Source organism: Cynocephalus volans, chromosome 4, assembly GCF_027409185.1.
Source record: "Cynocephalus volans isolate mCynVol1 chromosome 4, mCynVol1.pri, whole genome shotgun sequence".
Taxonomy (NCBI): domain Eukaryota; kingdom Metazoa; phylum Chordata; class Mammalia; order Dermoptera; family Cynocephalidae; genus Cynocephalus; species Cynocephalus volans.
Genome location: NC_084463.1, coordinates 65007700 through 65030396, shown reverse-complemented (window position 1 = coordinate 65030396; position 22697 = coordinate 65007700).

The window sequence follows — 22697 nt, the reverse complement described above, 5'->3', positions numbered from 1 at the left end:
AGAAAGAAAGAAAAACTGTTGTATCCCATTTCCTTGAACATTCATGGAAATTTCAATACAATAATAAAAAGATTGTTAATCTGCATAAAGAAAAAGTGTAAGAATGCAGAAGATAGACGATTAGTGTTGTGAAACATGATTTGGAAGCTTGGGGGGTGGGGGATAAAAGAAAGAAAGAAAAACTCTTGTGTCACATTTTTATGAACATTCATTGAAATTTCAATAAAATAATAATGAGATTCTTAATCTGCATAGAGAAAAAGAGTAAGAATGCAGAAGATAGAATATTAATGTTGTCAACCATGATTTGGAAGCTTGGGGGGGTGGGGGATAAAAGAATGAAAGAAAAACTGTTGTATTCCATTTCCTTGAACATTGATGGAAAATTCAATAAAATAATAAAAAGATTGGTAATCTGCATAAAGAAAAAGAGTAAGAATGCAGGAGATAGAATGTTAATGTTGTCAACCATGATTTGGAAGCTGGTGGGGGTGGGGGATAAAAGAAAGAAAGAAAAACTTTTTTATCCCATTTCCTTGAACATTCATGGAAATTTGAATACAATAATAAAAAGATTGTTAATCTGCATAAACAAAAAGGGTAAGAATGCAGAAGATAGAATATTAATGTTGTCAACCGTGATTTGTAAACTGGGGAGGAGTGGGGGATAAAAGAAAGAAAGAAAAACAGTTGTATCCCATTTCCTTGAACATTCATGAAATTTCAATAAAATAATGACAAGATTGTGAATCTGGATAAAGAAAAAGAGTATGAAGGCAGAAGATAGAATATTATGTTGTCAACCATGATTTGGAAGCTGGGGGGTGTGGTGGATGAAAGAAAGAAAGAAAAACTGTTGTATCCCATTTCCTTGAACATTCATTGAAATTTCAATAAAATAATAAATATATTGTTAATCTGCATAAAGAAAAAGTGTAAGAATGCAGAAAATAGAATATTAATCTTGTCAAGCATGATTTGGAAGCTTGTGGTTGGGGGATAAAAGAAAGAAAGAGAAATTGTTGTATCCCAATTCCTTGAACATTCACAAAATTTCAATAAAATAATAAAAAGATTGTTAATCTGCATAGAGAAAAAGAGTAAGAATGTAGAAGATAGAATATTAATGTTTTCAACCATGATTTGGAAGCTGGCGGGTTGGGGGATGATAGAATGAAAGAAAAAGTGTCGTATCCCATTTCCTTGAACATTCATGGAAATTTCAATAAAATAACAAAAAGATTGTTTACCTGCGTAAAGAAAGAGTTAGAATGCAGAAGATAGAATATTAATGTTGGCAACCATGATTTGGAAGCTGGGGGGTATGGGGGATAAAAGAAAGAAAGAAAAACTGTTGTATCCCATTTCCTTGAACATTCATGGAAATTTCAATAAAATAATAAATAGATTGTTAATCTGCATAAAGAAAAAGTGTAAGAATGCAGAAGATAGAATATTAATCTTGTCAACCATGATTTGGAAGCTTGGGGGGTGGGGGATAAAAGAAAAAAAGAGAAATTTTTATATCCCAATTCCTTGAACATTCATGAAATTTCAATAAAATAATGACAAGATTGTTAATCTGCATAAAGAAAAAGAATATGAAGGCAGAAGATAGAATATTATGTGGTCAAACATGATTTGGAAGCTGGCGGTGGTTGGGGGATGAAAGAAAGAAAGAAAAACTGTTGTATACCATTTCTTTGAACATTCATGGAAATTTCAATAAAATAATAAAAGATTCTTAATCTGCATAAAGAAAAAGTGTAAGAATGCAGGACATTGAATATTAATATTGTCAACCACGATTTGGAAGCTGGGGGCGTGGGGGATGAAAAAAAGAAAGAAATAATGTTGTATCACATTTCCTTGCACATTCATGGAAATTTCAATAAAATAATAAAAAGATTGTTAGTCTGCATAAAGAAAAAGTGTAAGAATGCAGAAGATAGAATATTAATGTTGTCAACCATGATTTGGAAGCTGGGGCGGGGTGGGGGATAAAAGAAAGTAAGAAAAACTGTTGTATCCCATTTCCTTGAACATTCATGGAAATTTCAATAGAATAATAAAAAGATAGTTAATCTGCATAAAGAAAAAGAGTAAGAATGCAGAAGATAGAATATTAATGTTGTCAACCATGAATTAGAAGCTGCGGGCAGGTGGGGGATAAAAGAAAGAAAGAAAAACTGTGGTATCCAATTTCCATGAACATTCATTGAAATTTTAATAAAATAATAAAAAGATTGTTAATCTCCATAAAGTAAAAGTGTAAGAATGCCGAAGATTGAATATTAATGTTGTCAACCATGATTTGGAAGCTTGGGGAGTGGGGGAAAAAAGAAAGAAAGAGAAAATGTTGTATTCCATTTCCTTGAACATTCACGAAATTTCAATAAAATAATGACAAGATTGTTAAATGCATAAAGAAAAAGAGTACGAAGGCCGAAGATAGAATATTATGTTGTCAACCATGATTTGGAAGCTGGGGGGGTGGGGGATGAAAGAAAGAAAGAAAAACTGTTGTATCCCATTTCCTTGAACATTCATTGAAATTTCAATGAAATAATAAATAGATTGTTAATCTGCATAAAGAAAAAGTGTAAGGATGCAGAAGATAGAATATTAATGTTGTCAACCATGATTTGGAAGCTGGCGGGGGTGGGGGATAAAAGAAAGAAAGAAAAACTGTTGTATCCCATTTCCTTGAACATTCATGGAAATTTCAATACAATAATAAAAAGATTGTTAATCTGCATAAAGAAAAAGTGTAAGAATGCAGAAGATAGACGATTAGTGTTGTGAAACATGATTTGGAAGCTTGGGGGGTGGGGGATAAAAGAAAGAAAGAAAAACTCTTGTGTCACATTTTTATGAACATTCATTGAAATTTCAATAAAATAATAATGAGATTCTTAATCTGCATAGAGAAAAAGAGTAAGAATGCAGAAGATAGAATATTAATGTTGTCAACCATGATTTGGAAGCTTGGGGGGGTGGGGGATAAAAGAATGAAAGAAAAACTGTTGTATTCCATTTCCTTGAACATTGATGGAAAATTCAATAAAATAATAAAAAGATTGGTAATCTGCATAAAGAAAAAGAGTAAGAATGCAGGAGATAGAATGTTAATGTTGTCAACCATGATTTGGAAGCTGGTGGGGGTGGGGGATAAAAGAAAGAAAGAAAAACTTTTTTATCCCATTTCCTTGAACATTCATGGAAATTTGAATACAATAATAAAAAGATTGTTAATCTGCATAAACAAAAAGGGTAAGAATGCAGAAGATAGAATATTAATGTTGTCAACCGTGATTTGTAAACTGGGGAGGAGTGGGGGATAAAAGAAAGAAAGAAAAACAGTTGTATCCCATTTCCTTGAACATTCATGAAATTTCAATAAAATAATGACAAGATTGTGAATCTGGATAAAGAAAAAGAGTATGAAGGCAGAAGATAGAATATTATGTTGTCAACCATGATTTGGAAGCTGGGGGGTGTGGTGGATGAAAGAAAGAAAGAAAAACTGTTGTATCCCATTTCCTTGAACATTCATTGAAATTTCAATAAAATAATAAATATATTGTTAATCTGCATAAAGAAAAAGTGTAAGAATGCAGAAAATAGAATATTAATCTTGTCAAGCATGATTTGGAAGCTTGTGGTTGGGGGATAAAAGAAAGAAAGAGAAATTGTTGTATCCCAATTCCTTGAACATTCACAAAATTTCAATAAAATAATAAAAAGATTGTTAATCTGCATAGAGAAAAAGAGTAAGAATGTAGAAGATAGAATATTAATGTTTTCAACCATGATTTGGAAGCTGGCGGGTTGGGGGATGATAGAATGAAAGAAAAAGTGTCGTATCCCATTTCCTTGAACATTCATGGAAATTTCAATAAAATAACAAAAAGATTGTTTACCTGCGTAAAGAAAGAGTTAGAATGCAGAAGATAGAATATTAATGTTGGCAACCATGATTTGGAAGCTGGGGGGTATGGGGGATAAAAGAAAGAAAGAAAAACTGTTGTATCCCATTTCCTTGAACATTCATGGAAATTTCAATAAAATAATAAATAGATTGTTAATCTGCATAAAGAAAAAGTGTAAGAATGCAGAAGATAGAATATTAATCTTGTCAACCATGATTTGGAAGCTTGGGGGGTGGGGGATAAAAGAAAAAAAGAGAAATTTTTATATCCCAATTCCTTGAACATTCATGAAATTTCAATAAAATAATGACAAGATTGTTAATCTGCATAAAGAAAAAGAATATGAAGGCAGAAGATAGAATATTATGTGGTCAAACATGATTTGGAAGCTGGCGGTGGTTGGGGGATGAAAGAAAGAAAGAAAAACTGTTGTATACCATTTCTTTGAACATTCATGGAAATTTCAATAAAATAATAAAAGATTCTTAATCTGCATAAAGAAAAAGTGTAAGAATGCAGGACATTGAATATTAATATTGTCAACCACGATTTGGAAGCTGGGGGCGTGGGGGATGAAAAAAAGAAAGAAATAATGTTGTATCACATTTCCTTGCACATTCATGGAAATTTCAATAAAATAATAAAAAGATTGTTAGTCTGCATAAAGAAAAAGTGTAAGAATGCAGAAGATAGAATATTAATGTTGTCAACCATGATTTGGAAGCTGGGGCGGGGTGGGGGATAAAAGAAAGTAAGAAAAACTGTTGTATCCCATTTCCTTGAACATTCATGGAAATTTCAATAGAATAATAAAAAGATAGTTAATCTGCATAAAGAAAAAGAGTAAGAATGCAGAAGATAGAATATTAATGTTGTCAACCATGAATTAGAAGCTGCGGGCAGGTGGGGGATAAAAGAAAGAAAGAAAAACTGTTGTATCCAATTTCCATGAACATTCATGGAAATTTTAATAAAATAATAAAAAGATTGTTAATCTCCATAAAGTAAAAGTGTAAGAATGCCGAAGATTGAATATTAATGTTGTCAACCATGATTTGGAAGCTTGGGGAGTGGGGGAAAAAAGAAAGAAAGAGAAAATGTTGTATTCCATTTCCTTGAACATTCACGAAATTTCAATAAAATAATGACAAGATTGTTAAATGCATAAAGAAAAAGAGTACGAAGGCCGAAGATAGAATATTATGTTGTCAACCATGATTTGGAAGCTGGGGGGGTGGGGGATGAAAGAAAGAAAGAAAAACTGTTGTATCCCATTTCCTTGAACATTCATTGAAATTTCAATGAAATAATAAATAGATTGTTAATCTGCATAAAGAAAAAGTGTAAGGATGCAGAAGATAGAATATTAATGTTGTCAACCATGATTTGGAAGCTGGCGGGGGTGGGGGATAAAAGAAAGAAAGAAAAACTGTTGTATCCCATTTCCTTGAACATTCATGGAAATTTCAATACAATAATAAAAAGATTGTTAATCTGCATAAACAAAAAGGGTAAGAATGCAGAAGATAGAATATTAATGTTGTCAACCGTGATTTGTAAACTGGGGAGGAGTGGGGGATAAAAGAAAGAAAGAAAAACAGTTGTATCCCATTTCCTTGAACATTCATGAAATTTCAATAAAATAATGACAAGATTGTGAATCTGGATAAAGAAAAAGAGTATGAAGGCAGAAGATAGAATATTATGTTGTCAACCATGATTTGGAAGCTGGGGGGTGTGGTGGATGAAAGAAAGAAAGAAAAACTGTTGTATCCCATTTCCTTGAACATTCATTGAAATTTCAATAAAATAATAAATATATTGTTAATCTGCATAAAGAAAAAGTGTAAGAATGCAGAAAATAGAATATTAATCTTGTCAAGCATGATTTGGAAGCTTGTGGTTGGGGGATAAAAGAAAGAAAGAGAAATTGTTGTATCCCAATTCCTTGAACATTCACAAAATTTCAATAAAATAATAAAAAGATTGTTAATCTGCATAGAGAAAAAGAGTAAGAATGTAGAAGATAGAATATTAATGTTTTCAACCATGATTTGGAAGCTGGCGGGTTGGGGGATGATAGAATGAAAGAAAAAGTGTCGTATCCCATTTCCTTGAACATTCATGGAAATTTCAATAAAATAACAAAAAGATTGTTAACCTCTCCGAAAGAAAGAGTTAGAATGCAGAAGATAGAATATTAATGTTGGCAACCATGATTTGGAAGCTGGGGGGTATGGGGGATAAAAGAAAGAAAGAAAAACTGTTGTATCCCATTTCCTTGAACATTCATGGAAATTTCAATAAAATAATAAATAGATTGTTAATCTGCATAAAGAAAAAGAATATGAAGGCAGAAGATAGAATATTATGTTGTCAAACATGATTTGGAAGCGGGGGGTGGGTGGGGGAGGAAAGAAAGAAAGAAAAACTGTTGTATCCCATTTCTTTGAACATTCATGGAAATTTCAATAAAATAATAAAAGATTCTTAATCTGCATAAAGAAAAAGAGTAAGAATGCAGAAGATTGAATATTAATGTTGTCAACCATGATTTGGAAGATGGCGGGGGTTCTGGACAAAAGAAAGAAAGAAAAACTGTTGTATCCCATTTCCTTGAACATTCATGGAAATTTCAATAAAATAATAAAAAGATTGTTAATCTGCATAAAGAAAAAGAGTAAGAATGCAGAAGATAGAATATTAATGTTGTCAACCATGATTTGGAAGCTGGGGCCGCTGGAGGATAAAAGAAAGAAAGAAAAACTGTTTTATCCCATTTACTTGAACATTCATGGAAATTTCAATAAAATAATAAAAAGATTGTTAATCTGCATAGAGAAAAAGAGTAAGAATGCAGAAGATAGAATATTAATGTTGTCAACCATGATTGGGAAGCTGGGGGGTGTTGGGGGATAAAAGAAAGAAAGAAAAACTGTTGTATCCCATTTCCTTGAACATTCATTGAAATTTCAATGAAATAATAAATAGATTGTTAATCTGCATAAAGAAAAAGTGTAAGGATGCAGAAGATAGAATATTAATCTTGTCAAGCATGATTTGGAAGCTGGGGGTGTAGGGGGTTGAAAGAAAGAAAGAAAAACTGTTGTATCCCATTTCCTTGAACATTCATGGAAATTTCAATAAAATAATAAAAAATTGTTAATCAGCATAAAGAAAAAGTGTAAGAATGCAGGACATTGAATATTAATATTGTCAACCACGATTTGGAAGCTGGGGGCGTGGGGGATGAAAAAAAGAAAGAAATAATGTTGTATCACATTTCCTTGAACATTCATGGAAATTTCAATAAAATAATAAAAAGATTGTTAGTCTGCATAATGAAAAAGTGTAAGAATGCAGAAGATAGAATATTAATGTTGTCAACCATGATTTGGAAGCTGGCGGGGGTGGGGGATAAAAGAAAGAAGGAAAAACTGTTGTATCCCATTTCCTTGAACATTCATGGAAATTTCAATACAATAATAAAAAGATTGTTAATCTGCATAAAGAAAAAGTGTAAGAATGCAGAAGATAGACGATTAGTGTTGTGAAACATGATTTGGAAGCTTGGGGGGTGGGGGATAAAAGAAAGAAAGAAAAACTCTTGTGTCACATTTTTATGAACATTCATTGAAATTTCAATAAAATAATAATGAGATTCTTAATCTGCATAGAGAAAAAGAGTAAGAATGCAGAAGATAGATTATTAATGTTGTCAACCATGATTTGGAAGCTTGGGGGGGTGGGGGATAAAAGAATGAAAGAAAAACTGTTGTATTCCATTTCCTTGAACATTGATGGAAAATTCAATAAAATAATAAAAAGATTGGTAATCTGCATAAAGAAAAAGAGTAAGAATGCAGGAGATAGAATGTTAATGTTGTCAACCATGATTTGGAAGCTGGCGGGGGTGGGGGATAAAAGAAAGAAAGAAAAACTTTTTTATCCCATTTCCTTGAACATTCATGGAAATTTCAATACAATAATAAAAAGATTGTTAATCTGCATAAACAAAAAGGGTAAGAATGCAGAAGATAGAATATTAATGTTGTCAACCGTGATTTGTAAACTGGGGAGGAGTGGGGGATAAAAGAAAGAAAGAAAAACAGTTGTATCCCATTTCCTTGAACATTCATGAAATTTCAATAAAATAATGACAAGATTGTGAATCTGGATAAAGAAAAAGAGTATGAAGGCAGAAGATAGAATATTATGTTGTCAACCATGATTTGGAAGCTGGGGGGTGTGGTGGATGAAAGAAAGAAAGAAAAACTGTTGTATCCCATTTCCTTGAACATTCATTGAAATTTCAATAAAATAATAAATATATTGTTAATCTGCATAAAGAAAAAGTGTAAGAATGCAGAAAATAGAATATTAATCTTGTCAAGCATGATTTGGAAGCTTGTGGTTGGGGGATAAAAGAAAGAAAGAGAAATTGTTGTATCCCAATTCCTTGAACATTCACAAAATTTCAAGAAAATAATAAAAAGATTGTTAATCTGCATAGAGAAAAAGAGTAAGAATGTAGAAGATAGAATATTAATGTTTTCAACCATGATTTGGAAGCTGGGGGGTTGGGGGATGATAGAATGAAAGAAAAAGTGTCGTATCCCATTTCCTTGAACATTCATGGAAATTTCAATAAAATAACAAAAAGATTGTTAACCTCTCCGAAAGAAAGAGTTAGAATGCAGAAGATAGAATATTAATGTTGGCAACCATGATTTGGAAGCTGGGGGGTATGGGGGATAAAAGAAAGAAAGAAAAACTGTTGTATCCCATTTCCTTGAACATTCATGGAAATTTCAATAAAATAATAAATAGATTGTTAATCGGCATAAAGAAAAAGTGTAAGAATGCAGAAGATAGAATATTAATCTTGTCAACCATGATTTGGAAGCTTGGGGGGTGGGGGATAAAAGAAAGAAAGAGAAATTGTTGTATCCCAATTCCTTGAACATTCATGAAATTTCAATAAAATAATGACAAGATTGTTAATCTGCATAAAGAAAAAGAATATGAAGGCAGAAGATAGAATATTATGTTGTCAAACATGATTTGGAAGCGGGGGGTGGGTGGGGGAGGAAAGAAAGAAAGAAAAACTGTTGTATCCCATTTCTTTGAACATTCATGGAAATTTCAATAAAATAATAAAAGATTCTTAATCTGCATAAAGAAAAAGAGTAAGAATGCAGAAGATTGAATATTAATGTTGTCAACCATGATTTGGAAGATGGCGGGGGTTCTGGACAAAAGAAAGAAAGAAAAACTGTTGTATCCCATTTCCTTGAACATTCATGGAAATTTCAATAAAATAATAAAAAGATTGTTAATCTGCATAAAGAAAAAGAGTAAGAATGCAGAAGATAGAATATTAATGTTGTCAACCATGATTTGGAAGCTGGGGCCGCTGGAGGATAAAAGAAAGAAAGAAAAACTGTTGTATCCCATTTACTTGAACATTCATGGAAATTTCAATAAAATAATAAAAAGATTGTTAATCTGCATAGAGAAAAAGAGTAAGAATGCAGAAGATAGAATATTAATGTTGTCAACCATGATTGGGAAGCTGGGGGGTGTTGGGGGATAAAAGAAAGAAAGAAAACCTGTTGTATCCCATTTCCTTGAACTTTCATGGAAATTTCTATAAAATAATAAAAGATTGTTAATCTGCATAAAGAAAAAGAGTAAGAATGCAGAAGATGGAATATTAATGTTGTCAACCATGATTTGGAAGCTGGGGGGGTAGGGGGATGAAAGAAAGAAAGAAAAACTGTTGTATACCATTTCCTTGAACATTCATGTAAATTTCAATAAAATAATAAAAAATTGTTAATCTGCATAAAGAAAAAGTGTAAGAATGCCGAAGATTGAATATTAATATTGTCAACCACGCTTTGGAAGCTGGGGGCGTGGGGGATAAAAGAAAGAAAGAAAAAATGTTGTATCCCATTTCCTTGGACATTCATGGAAATTTCAATAAAATAATAAATAGATTGTTATTTACATAAAGAAAAAGTGTAAGATTACAGAAGATTGAATATTAATGTTGTCAACCATGATTTGGAAGGTGGGGGGTGGTGGGGGATAAAAGAAAGAAAGAAAAACTGTTGTATCCCATTTCCTTGAACATTCATGGAAATTTCAATAAAATAATGACAAGATTGTTAAATGCATAAAGAAAACGAGTATGAAGGCAGAAGATACAATATTATGTTGTCAACCATGATTTGGAAGCTGGGGGGGTGGGGGATGAAAGAAAGAAAGAAAAACTGTTGTATCCCATTTCCTTGAACATTCATGGAAATTTCAAAAAAATAATAAAAGATTGTTAATCTGCATAAAGAAAAAGAGTAAGAATGCAGGAGATAGAATGTTCATGTTGTCAACCATGATTTGGAAGCTGGCGGGGGTGGGGGATAAAAGAAAGAAAGAAAAACTGTTGTATCCCATTTCCTTGAACATTCATGGAAATTTCAATACAATAATAAAAAGATTGTTAATCTGCATAAAGAAAAAGTGTAAGAATGCAGAAGATAGACGATTAGTGTTGTGAACCATGATTTGGAAGCTTGGGGGGTGGGGGATAAAAGAAAGAAAGAAAAACACTGGTGTCACATTTCTATGAACATTCATTGAAATTTCAATAAAATAATAAAGAGATTCTTAATCTGCATAGAGAAAAAGAGTAAGAATGCAGAAGATAGAATGTTAATGTTGTCAACCATGATTTGGAAGCTGGCGGGGGTGGGGGATAAAAGAAAGAAAGAAAAACTTTTTTATCCCATTTCCTTGAACATTCATGGAAATTTCAATACAATAATAAAAAGATTGTTAATCTGCATAAACAAAAAGGGTAAGAATGCAGAAGATAGAATATTAATGTTGTCAACCGTGATTTGTAAACTGGGGGGGAGTGGGGGATAAAAGAAAGAAAGGAAAACAGTTGTATACCATTTCCTTGAACATTCATGGAAAGTTCAATAAAATAATAAAAAGATTGGTAATCTGCATAAAGAAAAAGAGTAAGAACGCAGAACATAGATTATTAATGTTCTCAACCATGATTTGGAAGCTTGGAGCGTGAGGGATAAAAGAAAGAAAGAGAAATTGTTGTATCCCATTTCCTGGAACATTCATGAAATTTCAATAAAATAATGACAAGATTGTGAATCTGCATAAAGAAAAAGAATATGAAGGCAGAAGATAGAATATTACGTTGTCAAACATGATTTGGAAGCTGGGGGTGGGTGGGGGATGAAAGAAAGAAAGAAAAACTGTTGTATCCTATTTCCTTGAACATTCATGGAAATTTCAATAAAATAATAAAAAGATTGTTAATCTGCATGAAGAAAAAGATTAAGAATGCAGAAGATTGAATGTTAATGTTGTCAACAACGATTGGGAATCTGGGGGGTTGTGCGGGATAAAAGAAAGAAAGAAAAACTGTTGTATCCCATTTCCTTGAATATTCATGGAAATTTCAATAAAATAATAAAAAGATTGTTAATCTGCATAGAGAAAAAGAGTAAGAATGCAGAAGATAGAATATTAATGTTGTCAACCATGATTGGGAAGCTGGGGGGTGTTGGGGGATAAAAGAAAGAAAGAAAAACTGTTGTATCCCATTTCCTTGAACTTTCATGGAAATTTCAATAAAATAATAAAAGATTGTTAATCTGCATAAAGAAAAAGAGTAAGAATGCAGAAGATGGAATATTAATGTTGTCAACCATGATTTGGAAGCTGGGGGGGTAGGGGGATGAAAGAAAGAAAGAAAAACTGTTGTATCCCATTTCCTTGAACATTCATGGAAATTTCAATAAAATAATAAAAAATTGTTAATCTGCATAAAGAAAAAGTGTAAGAATGCAGGACATTGAATATTAATATTGTCAACAACGATTTGGAAGCTGGGGGCGTGGGGGATGAAAAAAAGAAAGAAATAATGTTGTATCACATTTCCTTGAACATTCATGGAAATTTCAATAAAATAATAAAAAGATTGTTAGTCTGCATAAAGAAAAAGTGTAAGAATGCAGAAGATAGAATATTAATGTTGTCAACCATGATTTGGAAGCTGGCGGGGCTGGGGGATAAAAGAAAGAAAGAAAAACTGTTGTATCCCATTTCCTTGAACATTCATGGAAATTTCAATACAATAATAAAAAGATTGTTAATCTGCATAAAGAAAAAGTGTAAGAATGCAGAAGATAGACGATTAGTGTTGTGAACCATGATTTGGAAGCTTGGGGGGTGGGGGATAAAAGAAAGAAAGAAAAACTCTTGTGTCACATTTCTATGAACATTCATTGAAATTTCAATAAAATAATAAAGAGATTCTTAATCTGCATAGAGAAAAAGAGTAAGAATGCAGAAGATAGAATATTAATGTTGTCAACCATGATTTGGAAGCTTGGGGGGGTGGGGGATAAAAGAATGAAAGAAAAACTGTTGTATTCCATTTCCTTGAACATTGATGGAAAGTTCAATAAAATAATAAAAAGATTGGTAATCTGCATAAAGAAAAAGAGTAAGAATGCAGGAGATAGAATGTTAATGTTGTCAACCATGATTTGGAAGCTGGCAGGGGTGGGGGATAAAAGAAAGAAAGAAAAACTTTTTTATCCCATTTCCTTGAACATTCATGGAAATTTCAATACAATAATAAAAAGATCGTTAATCTGCATAAAGAAAAAGGGTAGGAATGCAGAAGATAGAATATTAATGTTGTCAACCGTGATTTGTAAACTGGGGGGGAGTGGGGGATAAAAGAAAGAAAGGAAAACAGTTGTATACCATTTCCTTGAACATTCATGGAAAGTTCAATAAAATAATAAAAAGATTGGTAATCTGCATAAAGAAAAAGAGTAAGAACGTAGAACATAGATTATTAATGTTGTCAACCATGATTTGGAAGCTTGGAACGTGGGGGATAAAAGAAAGAAAGAGAAATTGTTGTATCCCATTTCCTTGAACATTCATGAAATTTCAATAAAATAATGTCAAGATTGTGAATCTGGATAAAGAAAAAGAGTATGAAGGCAGAAGATAGAATATTATGTTGTCAACCATGATTTGGAAGCTGGGGGGTGTGGGGGATGAAAGAAAGAAAGAAAAACTGTTGTATCCCATTTCTTTGAACATTCATTGAAATTTCAATAAAATAATAAATAGATTGTTAATCTGCATAAAGAAAAAGTGTAAGAATGCAGAAGATAGAATATTAATCTTGTCAAGCATGATTTGGAAGCTTGGGGTTGGGGGATAAAAGAAAGAAAGAGAAATTGTTGTATCCCAATTCCTTGAACATTCATAAAATTTCAATAAAATAATAAAACGATTGTTAATCTGCATATAGAAAAAGAGTAAGAATGTAGAAGATAGAATATTAATCTTTTCAACCATGATTTGGAAGCTGGGGGGTTGGGGGATGATAGAAAGAAAGAAAAAGTGTCGTATCCCATTTCCTTGAACATTCATGGAAATTTCAATAAAATAACAAAAAGATTGTTTACCTGCGTAAAGAAAGAGTTAGAATGCAGAAGATAGAATATTAATGTTGGCAACCATGATTTGGAAGCTGGGGGGTATGGGGGATAAAAGAAAGAAAGAAAAACTGTTGTATCCCATTTCCTTGAACATTCATGGAAATTTCAATAAAATAATAAATAGATTGTTAATCTGCATAAAGAAAAAGTGTAAGAATGCAGAAGATAGAATATTAATCTTGTCAACCATGATTTGGAAGCTTGGGGGGTGGGGGATAAAAGAAAAAAAGAGAAATTTTTATATCCCAATTCCTTGAACATTCATGAAATTTCAATAAAATAATGACAAGATTGTTAATCTGCATAAAGAAAAAGAATATGAAGGCAGAAGATAGAATATTATGTGGTCAAACATGATTTGGAAGCTGGCGGTGGTTGGGGGATGAAAGAAAGAAAGAAAAACTGTTGTATACCATTTCTTTGAACATTCATGGAAATTTCAATAAAATAATAAAAGATTCTTAATCTGCATAAAGAAAAAGTGTAAGAATGCAGGACATTGAATATTAATATTGTCAACCACGATTTGGAAGCTGGGGGCGTGGGGGATGAAAAAAAGAAAGAAATAATGTTGTATCACATTTCCTTGCACATTCATGGAAATTTCAATAAAATAATAAAAAGATTGTTAGTCTGCATAAAGAAAAAGTGTAAGAATGCAGAAGATAGAATATTAATGTTGTCAACCATGATTTGGAAGCTGGGGCGGGGTGGGGGATAAAAGAAAGTAAGAAAAACTGTTGTATCCCATTTCCTTGAACATTCATGGAAATTTCAATAGAATAATAAAAAGATAGTTAATCTGCATAAAGAAAAAGAGTAAGAATGCAGAAGATAGAATATTAATGTTGTCAACCATGAATTAGAAGCTGCGGGCAGGTGGGGGATAAAAGAAAGAAAGAAAAACTGTTGTATCCAATTTCCATGAACATTCATGGAAATTTTAATAAAATAATAAAAAGATTGTTAATCTGCATAAAGTAAAAGTGTAAGAATGCCGAAGATTGAATATTAATGTTGTCAACCATGATTTGGAAGCTTGGGGAGTGGGGGAAAAAAGAAAGAAAGAGAAAATGTTGTATTCCATTTCCTTGAACATTCATGAAATTTCAATAAAATAATGACAAGATTGTTAAATGCATAAAGAAAAAGAGTACGAAGGCCGAAGATAGAATATTATGTTGTCAACCATGATTTGGAAGCTGGGGGGGTGGGGGATGAAAGAAAGAAAGAAAAACTGTTGTATCCCATTTCCTTGAACATTCATTGAAATTTCAATGAAATAATAAATAGATTGTTAATCTGCATAAAGAAAAAGTGTAAGGATGCAGAAGATACAATATTAATGTTGTCAACCATGATTTGGAAGCTGGCGGGGGTGGGGGATAAAAGAAAGAAAGAAAAACTGTTGTATCCCATTTCCTTGAACATTCATGGAAATTTCAATACAATAATAAAAAGATTGTTAATCTGCATAAAGAAAAAGTGTAAGAATGCAGAAGATAGACGATTAGTGTTGTGAAACATGATTTGGAAGCTTGGGGGGTGGGGGATAAAAGAAAGAAAGAAAAACTCTTGTGTCACATTTTTATGAACATTCATTGAAATTTCAATAAAATAATAATGAGATTCTTAATCTGCATAGAGAAAAAGAGTAAGAATGCAGAAGATAGAATATTAATGTTGTCAACCATGATTTGGAAGCTTGGGGGGGTGGGGGATAAAAGAATGAAAGAAAAACTGTTGTATTCCATTTCCTTGAACATTGATGGAAAATTCAATAAAATAATAAAAAGATTGGTAATCTGCATAAAGAAAAAGAGTAAGAATGCAGGAGAAAGAATGTTAATGTTGTCAACCATGATTTGGAAGCTGGTGGGGGTGGGGGATAAAAGAAAGAAAGAAAAACTTTTTTATCCCATTTCCTTGAACATTCATGGAAATTTGAATACAATAATAAAAAGATTGTTAATCTGCATAAACAAAAAGGGTAAGAATGCAGAAGATAGAATATTAATGTTGTCAACCGTGATTTGTAAACTGGGGAGGAGTGGGGGATAAAAGAAAGAAAGAAAAACAGTTGTATCCCATTTCCTTGAACATTCATGAAATTTCAATAAAATAATGACAAGATTGTGAATCTGGATAAAGAAAAAGAGTATGAAGGCAGAAGATAGAATATTATGTTGTCAACCATGATTTGGAAGCTGGGGGGTGTGGTGGATGAAAGAAAGAAAGAAAAACTGTTGTATCCCATTTCCTTGAACATTCATTGAAATTTCAATAAAATAATAAATATATTGTTAATCTGCATAAAGAAAAAGTGTAAGAATGCAGAAAATAGAATATTAATCTTGTCAAGCATGATTTGGAAGCTTGTGGTTGGGGGATAAAAGAAAGAAAGAGAAATTGTTGTATCCCAATTCCTTGAACATTCACAAAATTTCAATAAAATAATAAAAAGATTGTTAATCTGCATAGAGAAAAAGAGTAAGAATGTAGAAGATAGAATATTAATGTTTTCAACCATGATTTGGAAGCTGGCGGGTTGGGGGATGATAGAATGAAAGAAAAAGTGTCGTATCCCATTTCCTTGAACATTCATGGAAATTTCAATAAAATAATAAATAGATTGTTAATCTGCATAAAGAAAAAGTGTAAGAATGCAGAAGATAGAATATTAATCTTGTCAACCATGATTTGGAAGCTTGGGGGGTGGGGGATAAAAGAAAGAAAGAGAAATTGTTGTATCCCAATTCCTTGAACATTCATGAAATTTCAATAAAATAATGACAAGATTGTTAATCTGCATAAAGAAAAAGAATATGAAGGCAGAAGATAGAATATTATGTTGTCAAACATGATTTGGAAGCGGGGGGTGGGTGGGGGAGGAAAGAAAGAAAGAAAAACTGTTGTATCCCATTTCTTTGAACATTCATGGAAATTTCAATAAAATAATAAAAGATTCTTAATCTGCATAAAGAAAAAGAGTAAGAATGCAGAAGATTGAATATTAATGTTGTCAACCATGATTTGGAAGATGGCGGGGGTTCTGGACAAAAGAAAGAAAGAAAAACTGTTGTATCCCATTTCCTTGAACATTCATGGAAATTTCAATAAAATAATAAAAAGATTGTTAATCTGCATAAAGAAAAAGAGTAAGAATGCAGAAGATAGAATATTAATGTTGTCAACCATGATTTGGAAGCTGGGGCCGCTGGAGGATAAAAGAAAGAAAGAAAAACTGTTGTATCCCATTTACTTGAACATTCATGGAAATTTCAATAAAATAATAAAAAGATTGTTAATCTGCATAGAGAAAAAGAGTAAGAATGCAGAAGATAGAATATTAATGTTGTCAACCATGATTGGGAAGCTGGGGGGTGTTGGGGGATAAAAGAAAGAAAGAAAAACTGTTGTATCCCATTTCCTTGAACTTCCATGGAAATTTCTATAAAATAATAAAAGATTGTTAATCTGCATAAAGAAAAAGAGTAAGAATGCAGAAGATGGAATATTAATGTTGTCAACCATGATTTGGAAGCTGGGGGGGTAGGGGGATGAAAGAAAGAAAGAAAAACTGTTGTATACCATTTCCTTGAACATTCATGTAAATTTCAATAAAATAATAAAAAATTGTTAATCTGCATAAAGAAAAAGTGTAAGAATGCCGAAGATTGAATATTAATGTTGTCAACCACGCTTTGGAAGCTGGGGGCGTGGGGGATAAAAGAAAGAAAGAAAAAATGTTGTATCCCATTTCCTTGGACATTCATGGAAATTTCAATAAAATAATAAATAGATTGTTATTTACATAAAGAAAAAGTGTAAGATTACAGAAGATTGAATATTAATGTTGTCAACCATGATTTGGAAGGTGGGGGGTTGTGGGGGATAAAAGAAAGAAAGAGAAAATGTTGTATCCCTTTTCCTTGAACATTCATGAAATTTCAATAAAATAATGACAAGATTGTTAAATGCATAAAGAAAACGAGTATGAAGGCAGAAGATACAATATTATGTTGTCAACCATGATTTGGAAGCTGGGGGGGTGGGGGATGAAAGAAAGAAAGAAAAACTGTTGTATCCCATTTCCTTGAACATTCATGGAAATTTCAAAAAAATAATAAAAGATTGTTAATCTGCATAAAGAAAAAGAGTAAGAATGCAGGAGATAGAATGTTCATGTTGTCAACCATGATTTGGAAGCTGGCGGGGGTGCGGGATAAAAGAAAGAAAGAAAAACTGTTGTATCCCATTTCCTTGAACATTCATGGAAATTTCAATACAATAATAAAAAGATTGTTAATCTGCATAAAGAAAAAGTGTAAGAATGCAGAAGATAGACGATTAGTGTTGTGAACCATGATTTGGAAGCTTGGGGGGTGGGGGATAAAAGAAAGAAAGAAAAACTCTGGTGTCACATTTCTATGAACATTCATTGAAATTTCAATAAAATAATAAAGAGATTCTTAATCTGCATAGAGAAAAAGAGTAAGAATGCAGAAGATAGAATGTTAATGTTGTCAACCATGATTTGGAAGCTGGCGGGGGTGGGGGATAAAAGAAAGAAAGAAAAACTTTTTTATCCCATTTCCTTGAACATTCATGGAAATTTCAATACAATAATAAAAAGATTGTTAATCTGCATAAACAAAAAGGGTAAGAATGCAGAAGATAGAATATTAATGTTGTCAACCGTGATTTGTAAACTGGGGGGGAGTGGGGGATAAAAGAAAGAAAGGAAAACAGTTGTATACCATTTCCTTGAACATTCATGGAAAGTTCAATAAAATAATAAAAAGATTGGTAATCTGCATAAAGAAAAAGAGTAAGAATGCAGAACATAGATTATTAATGTTCTCAACCATGATTTGGAAGCTTGGAGCGTGAGGGATAAACGAAAGAAAGAGAAATTGTTGTATCCCATTTCCTGGAACATTCATGAAATTTCAATAAAATAATGACAAGATTGTGAATCTGCATAAAGAAAAAGAATATGAAGGCAGAAGATAGAATATTACGTTGTCAAACATGATTTGGAAGCTGGGGGTGGGTGGGGGATGAAAGAAAGAAAGAAAAACTGTTGTATCCTATTTCCTTGAACATTCATGGAAATTTCAATAAAATAATAAAAAGATTGTTAATCTGCATGAAGAAAAAGATTAAGAATGCAGAAGATTGAATGTTAATGTTGTCAACAACGATTGGGAATCTGGGGGGTTGTGCGGGATAAAAGAAAGAAAGAAAAACTGTTGTATCCCATTTCCTTGAATATTCATGGAAATTTCAATAAAATAATAAAAAGATTGTTAATCTGCAGAGAGAAAAAGTGTAAGAATGCAGAAGATAGAATATTAATGTTGTCAACCATGATTGGGAAGCTGGGGGGTGTTGGGGGATAAAAGAAAGAAAGAAAAACTGTTGTATCCCATTTCCTTGAACTTTCATGGAAATTTCAATAAAATAATAAAAGATTGTTAATCTGCATAAAGAAAAAGAGTAAGAATGCAGAAGATGGAATATTAATGTTGTCAACCATGATTTGGAAGCTGGGGGGGTAGGGGGATGAAAGAAAGAAAGAAAAACTGTTGTATCCCATTTCCTTGAACATTCATGGAAATTTCAATAAAATAATAAAAAATTGTTAATCTGCATAAAGAAAAAGTGTAAGAATGCAGGACATTGAATATTAATATTGTCAACAACGATTTGGAAGCTGGTGGCGTGGGGGATGAAAAAAAGAAAGAAATAATGTTGTATCACATTTCCTTGAACATTCATGGAAATTTCAATAAAATAATAAAAAGATTGTTAGTCTGCATAAAGAAAAAGTGTAAGAATGCAGAAGATAGAATATTAATGTTGTCAACCATGATTTGGAAGCTGGCGGGGCTGGGGGATAAAAGAAAGAAAGAAAAACTGTTGTATCCCATTTCCTTGAACATTCATGGAAATTTCAATACAATAATAAAAAGATTGTTAATCTGCATAAAGAAAAAGTGTAAGAATGCAGAAGATAGACGATTAGTGTTGTGAACCATGATTTGGAAGCTTGGGGGGTGGGGGATAAAAGAAAGAAAGAAAAACTCTTGTGTCACATTTCTATGAACATTCATTGAAATTTCAATAAAATAATAAAGAGATTCTTAATCTGCATAGAGAAAAAGAGTAAGAATGCAGAAGATAGAATATTAATGTTGTCAACCATGATTTGGAAGCTTGGGGGGGTGGGGGATAAAAGAATGAAAGAAAAACTGTTGTATTCCATTTCCTTGAACATTGATGGAAAGTTCAATAAAATAATAAAAAGATTGGTAATCTGCATAAAGAAAAAGAGTAAGAATGCAGGAGATAGAATGTTAATGTTGTCAACCATGATTTGGAAGCTGGCGGGGGTGGGGGATAAAAGACAGAAAGAAAAACTTTTTTATCCCATTTCCTTGAACATTCATGGAAATTTCAATACAATAATAAAAAGATCGTTAATCTGCATAAAGAAAAAGGGTAAGAATGCAGAAGATAGAATATTAATGTTGTCAACCGTGATTTGTAAACTGGGGGGGAGTGGGGGATAAAAGAAAGAAAGGAAAACAGTTGTATACCATTTCCTTGAACATTCATGGAAAGTTCAATAAAATAATAAAAAGATTGGTAATCTGCATAAAGAAAAAGAGTAAGAACGTAGAACATAGATTATTAATGTTGTCAACCATGATTTGGAAGCTTGGAACGTGGGGGATAAAAGAAAGAAAGAGAAATTGTTGTATCCCATTTCCTTGATCATTCATGACATTTCAATAAAATAATGTCAAGATTGTGAATCTGGATAAAGAAAAAGAGTATGAAGGCAGAAGATAGAATATTATGTTGTCAACCATGATTTGGAAGCTGGGGGGTGTGGGGGATGAAAGAAAGAAAGAAAAACTGTTGTATCCCATTTCTTTGAACATTCATTGAAATTTCAATAAAATAATAAATAGATTGTTAATCTGCATAAAGAAAAAGTGTAAGAATGCAGAAGATAGAATATTAATCTTGTCAAGCATGATTTGGAAGCTTGGGGTTGGGGGATAAAAGAAAGAAAGAGAAATTGTTGTATCCCAATTCCTTGAACATTCATAAAATTTCAATAAAATAATAAAAAGATTGTTAATCTGCATATAGAAAAAGAGTAAGAATGTAGAAGATAGAATATTAATGTTTTCAACCATGATTTGGAAGCTGGGGGGTTGGGGGATGATAGAAAGAAAGAAAAAGTGTCGTATCCCATTTCCTTGAACATTCATGGAAATTTCAATAAAATAACAAAAAGATTGTTTACCTGCGTAAAGAAAGAGTTAGAATGCAGAAGATAGAATATTAATGTTGGCAACCATGATTTGGAAGCTGGGGGGTATGGGGGATAAAAGAAAGAAAGAAAAACTGTTGTATCCCATTTCCTTGAACATTCATGGAAATTTCAATAAAATAATAAATAGATTGTTAATCTGCATAAAGAAAAAGTGTAAGAATGCAGAAGATAGAATATTAATCTTGTCAACCATGATTTGGAAGCTTGGGGGGTGGGGGATAAAAGAAAAAAAGAGAAATTTTTATATCCCAATTCCTTGAACATTCATGAAATTTCAATAAAATAATGACAAGATTGTTAATCTGCATAAAGAAAAAGAATATGAAGGCAGAAGATAGAATATTATGTGGTCAAACATGATTTGGAAGCTGGGGGTGGGTGGGGGATGAAAGAAAGCAAGAAAAACTGTTGTATCCCATTTCTTTGAACATTCATGGAAATTTCAATAAAATAATAAAAGATTCTTAATCTGCATAAAGAAAAAGTGTAAGAATGCAGGACATTGAATATTAATATTGTCAACCACGATTTGGAAGCTGGGGGCGTGGGGGATGAAAAAAAGAAAGAAAAAATGTTGTATCACATTTCCTTGCACATTCATGGAAATTTCAATAAAATAATAAAAAGATTGTTAGTCTGCATAAAGAAAAAGTGTAAGAATGCAGAAGATAGAATATTAATGTTGTCAACCATGATTTGGAAGCTGGGGCGTGGTGGGGGATAAAAGAAAGTAAGAAAAACTGTTGTATCCCATTTCCTTGAACATTCATGGAAATTTCAATAGAATAATAAAAAGATAGTTAATCTGCATAAAGAAAAAGTGTAAGAATGCCGAAGATTGAATATTAATGTTGTCAACCATGATTTGGAAGCTTGGGGAGTGGGGGATAAAAGAAAGAAAGAGAAAATGTTGTATTCCATTTCCTTGAACATTCATGAAATTTCAATAAAATAATGACAAGATTGTTAAATGCATAAAGAAAAAGAGTACGAAGGCCGAAGATAGAATATTATGTTGTCAACCATGATTTGGAAGCTGGGGGGGTGGGGGATGAAAGAAAGAAAGAAAAACTGTTGTATCCCATTTCCTTGAACATTCATTGAAATTTCAATGAAATAATAAATAGATTGTTAATCTGCATAAAGAAAAAGTGTAAGAATGTAGAAGATAGAATATTAATCTTTTCAAGCATGATTTGGAAACTTGGGGGGTGGGGGATAAAAGAAAGAAAGAGAAATTGTTGTATCCCAATTCCTTGAACATTCATAAAATTTCAATAAAATAATAAAAAGATTGTCAATGTGCATAAAGAAAAAGAGTAAGAATGTAGAAGATAGAATACTAATGTTTTCAACCATGATTTGGAAGCAGGGGGGTTGGGGGATGATAGAAAGAAAGAAAAAGTGTCGTATCACATTTCCTTCAACATTCATGGAAATTTCAATAAAATAACAAAAAGATTGTTAATCTGCATAAAGTAATAGTGTAAGAATGCAGAAGATTGAATATTAATGTTGTCAACCATGATTTGGAAGATGGCAGGGGTGCTGAATAAAAGAAAGAAAGAAAAACTGTTGTATCCCATTTCCTTGAACATTCATAGAAATTTCAATAAAATAATAAAAAGATTGTTAATCTGCATAAAGAAAAAGAGTAAGAATGCAGAAGATAGAATATTAATGTTGTCAACCATGATTTGGAAGCTGGGGTCGCTGGAGGATAAAAGAAAGAAAGAAAAACTGCTGTATCCCATTTACTGGAACATTCATGGAAATTTCAATAAAATAATAAAACGTTTCTTAATCTGCATAAAGAAAAAGAGTAAGAATGCAGAAGATAGAATATTAATGTTG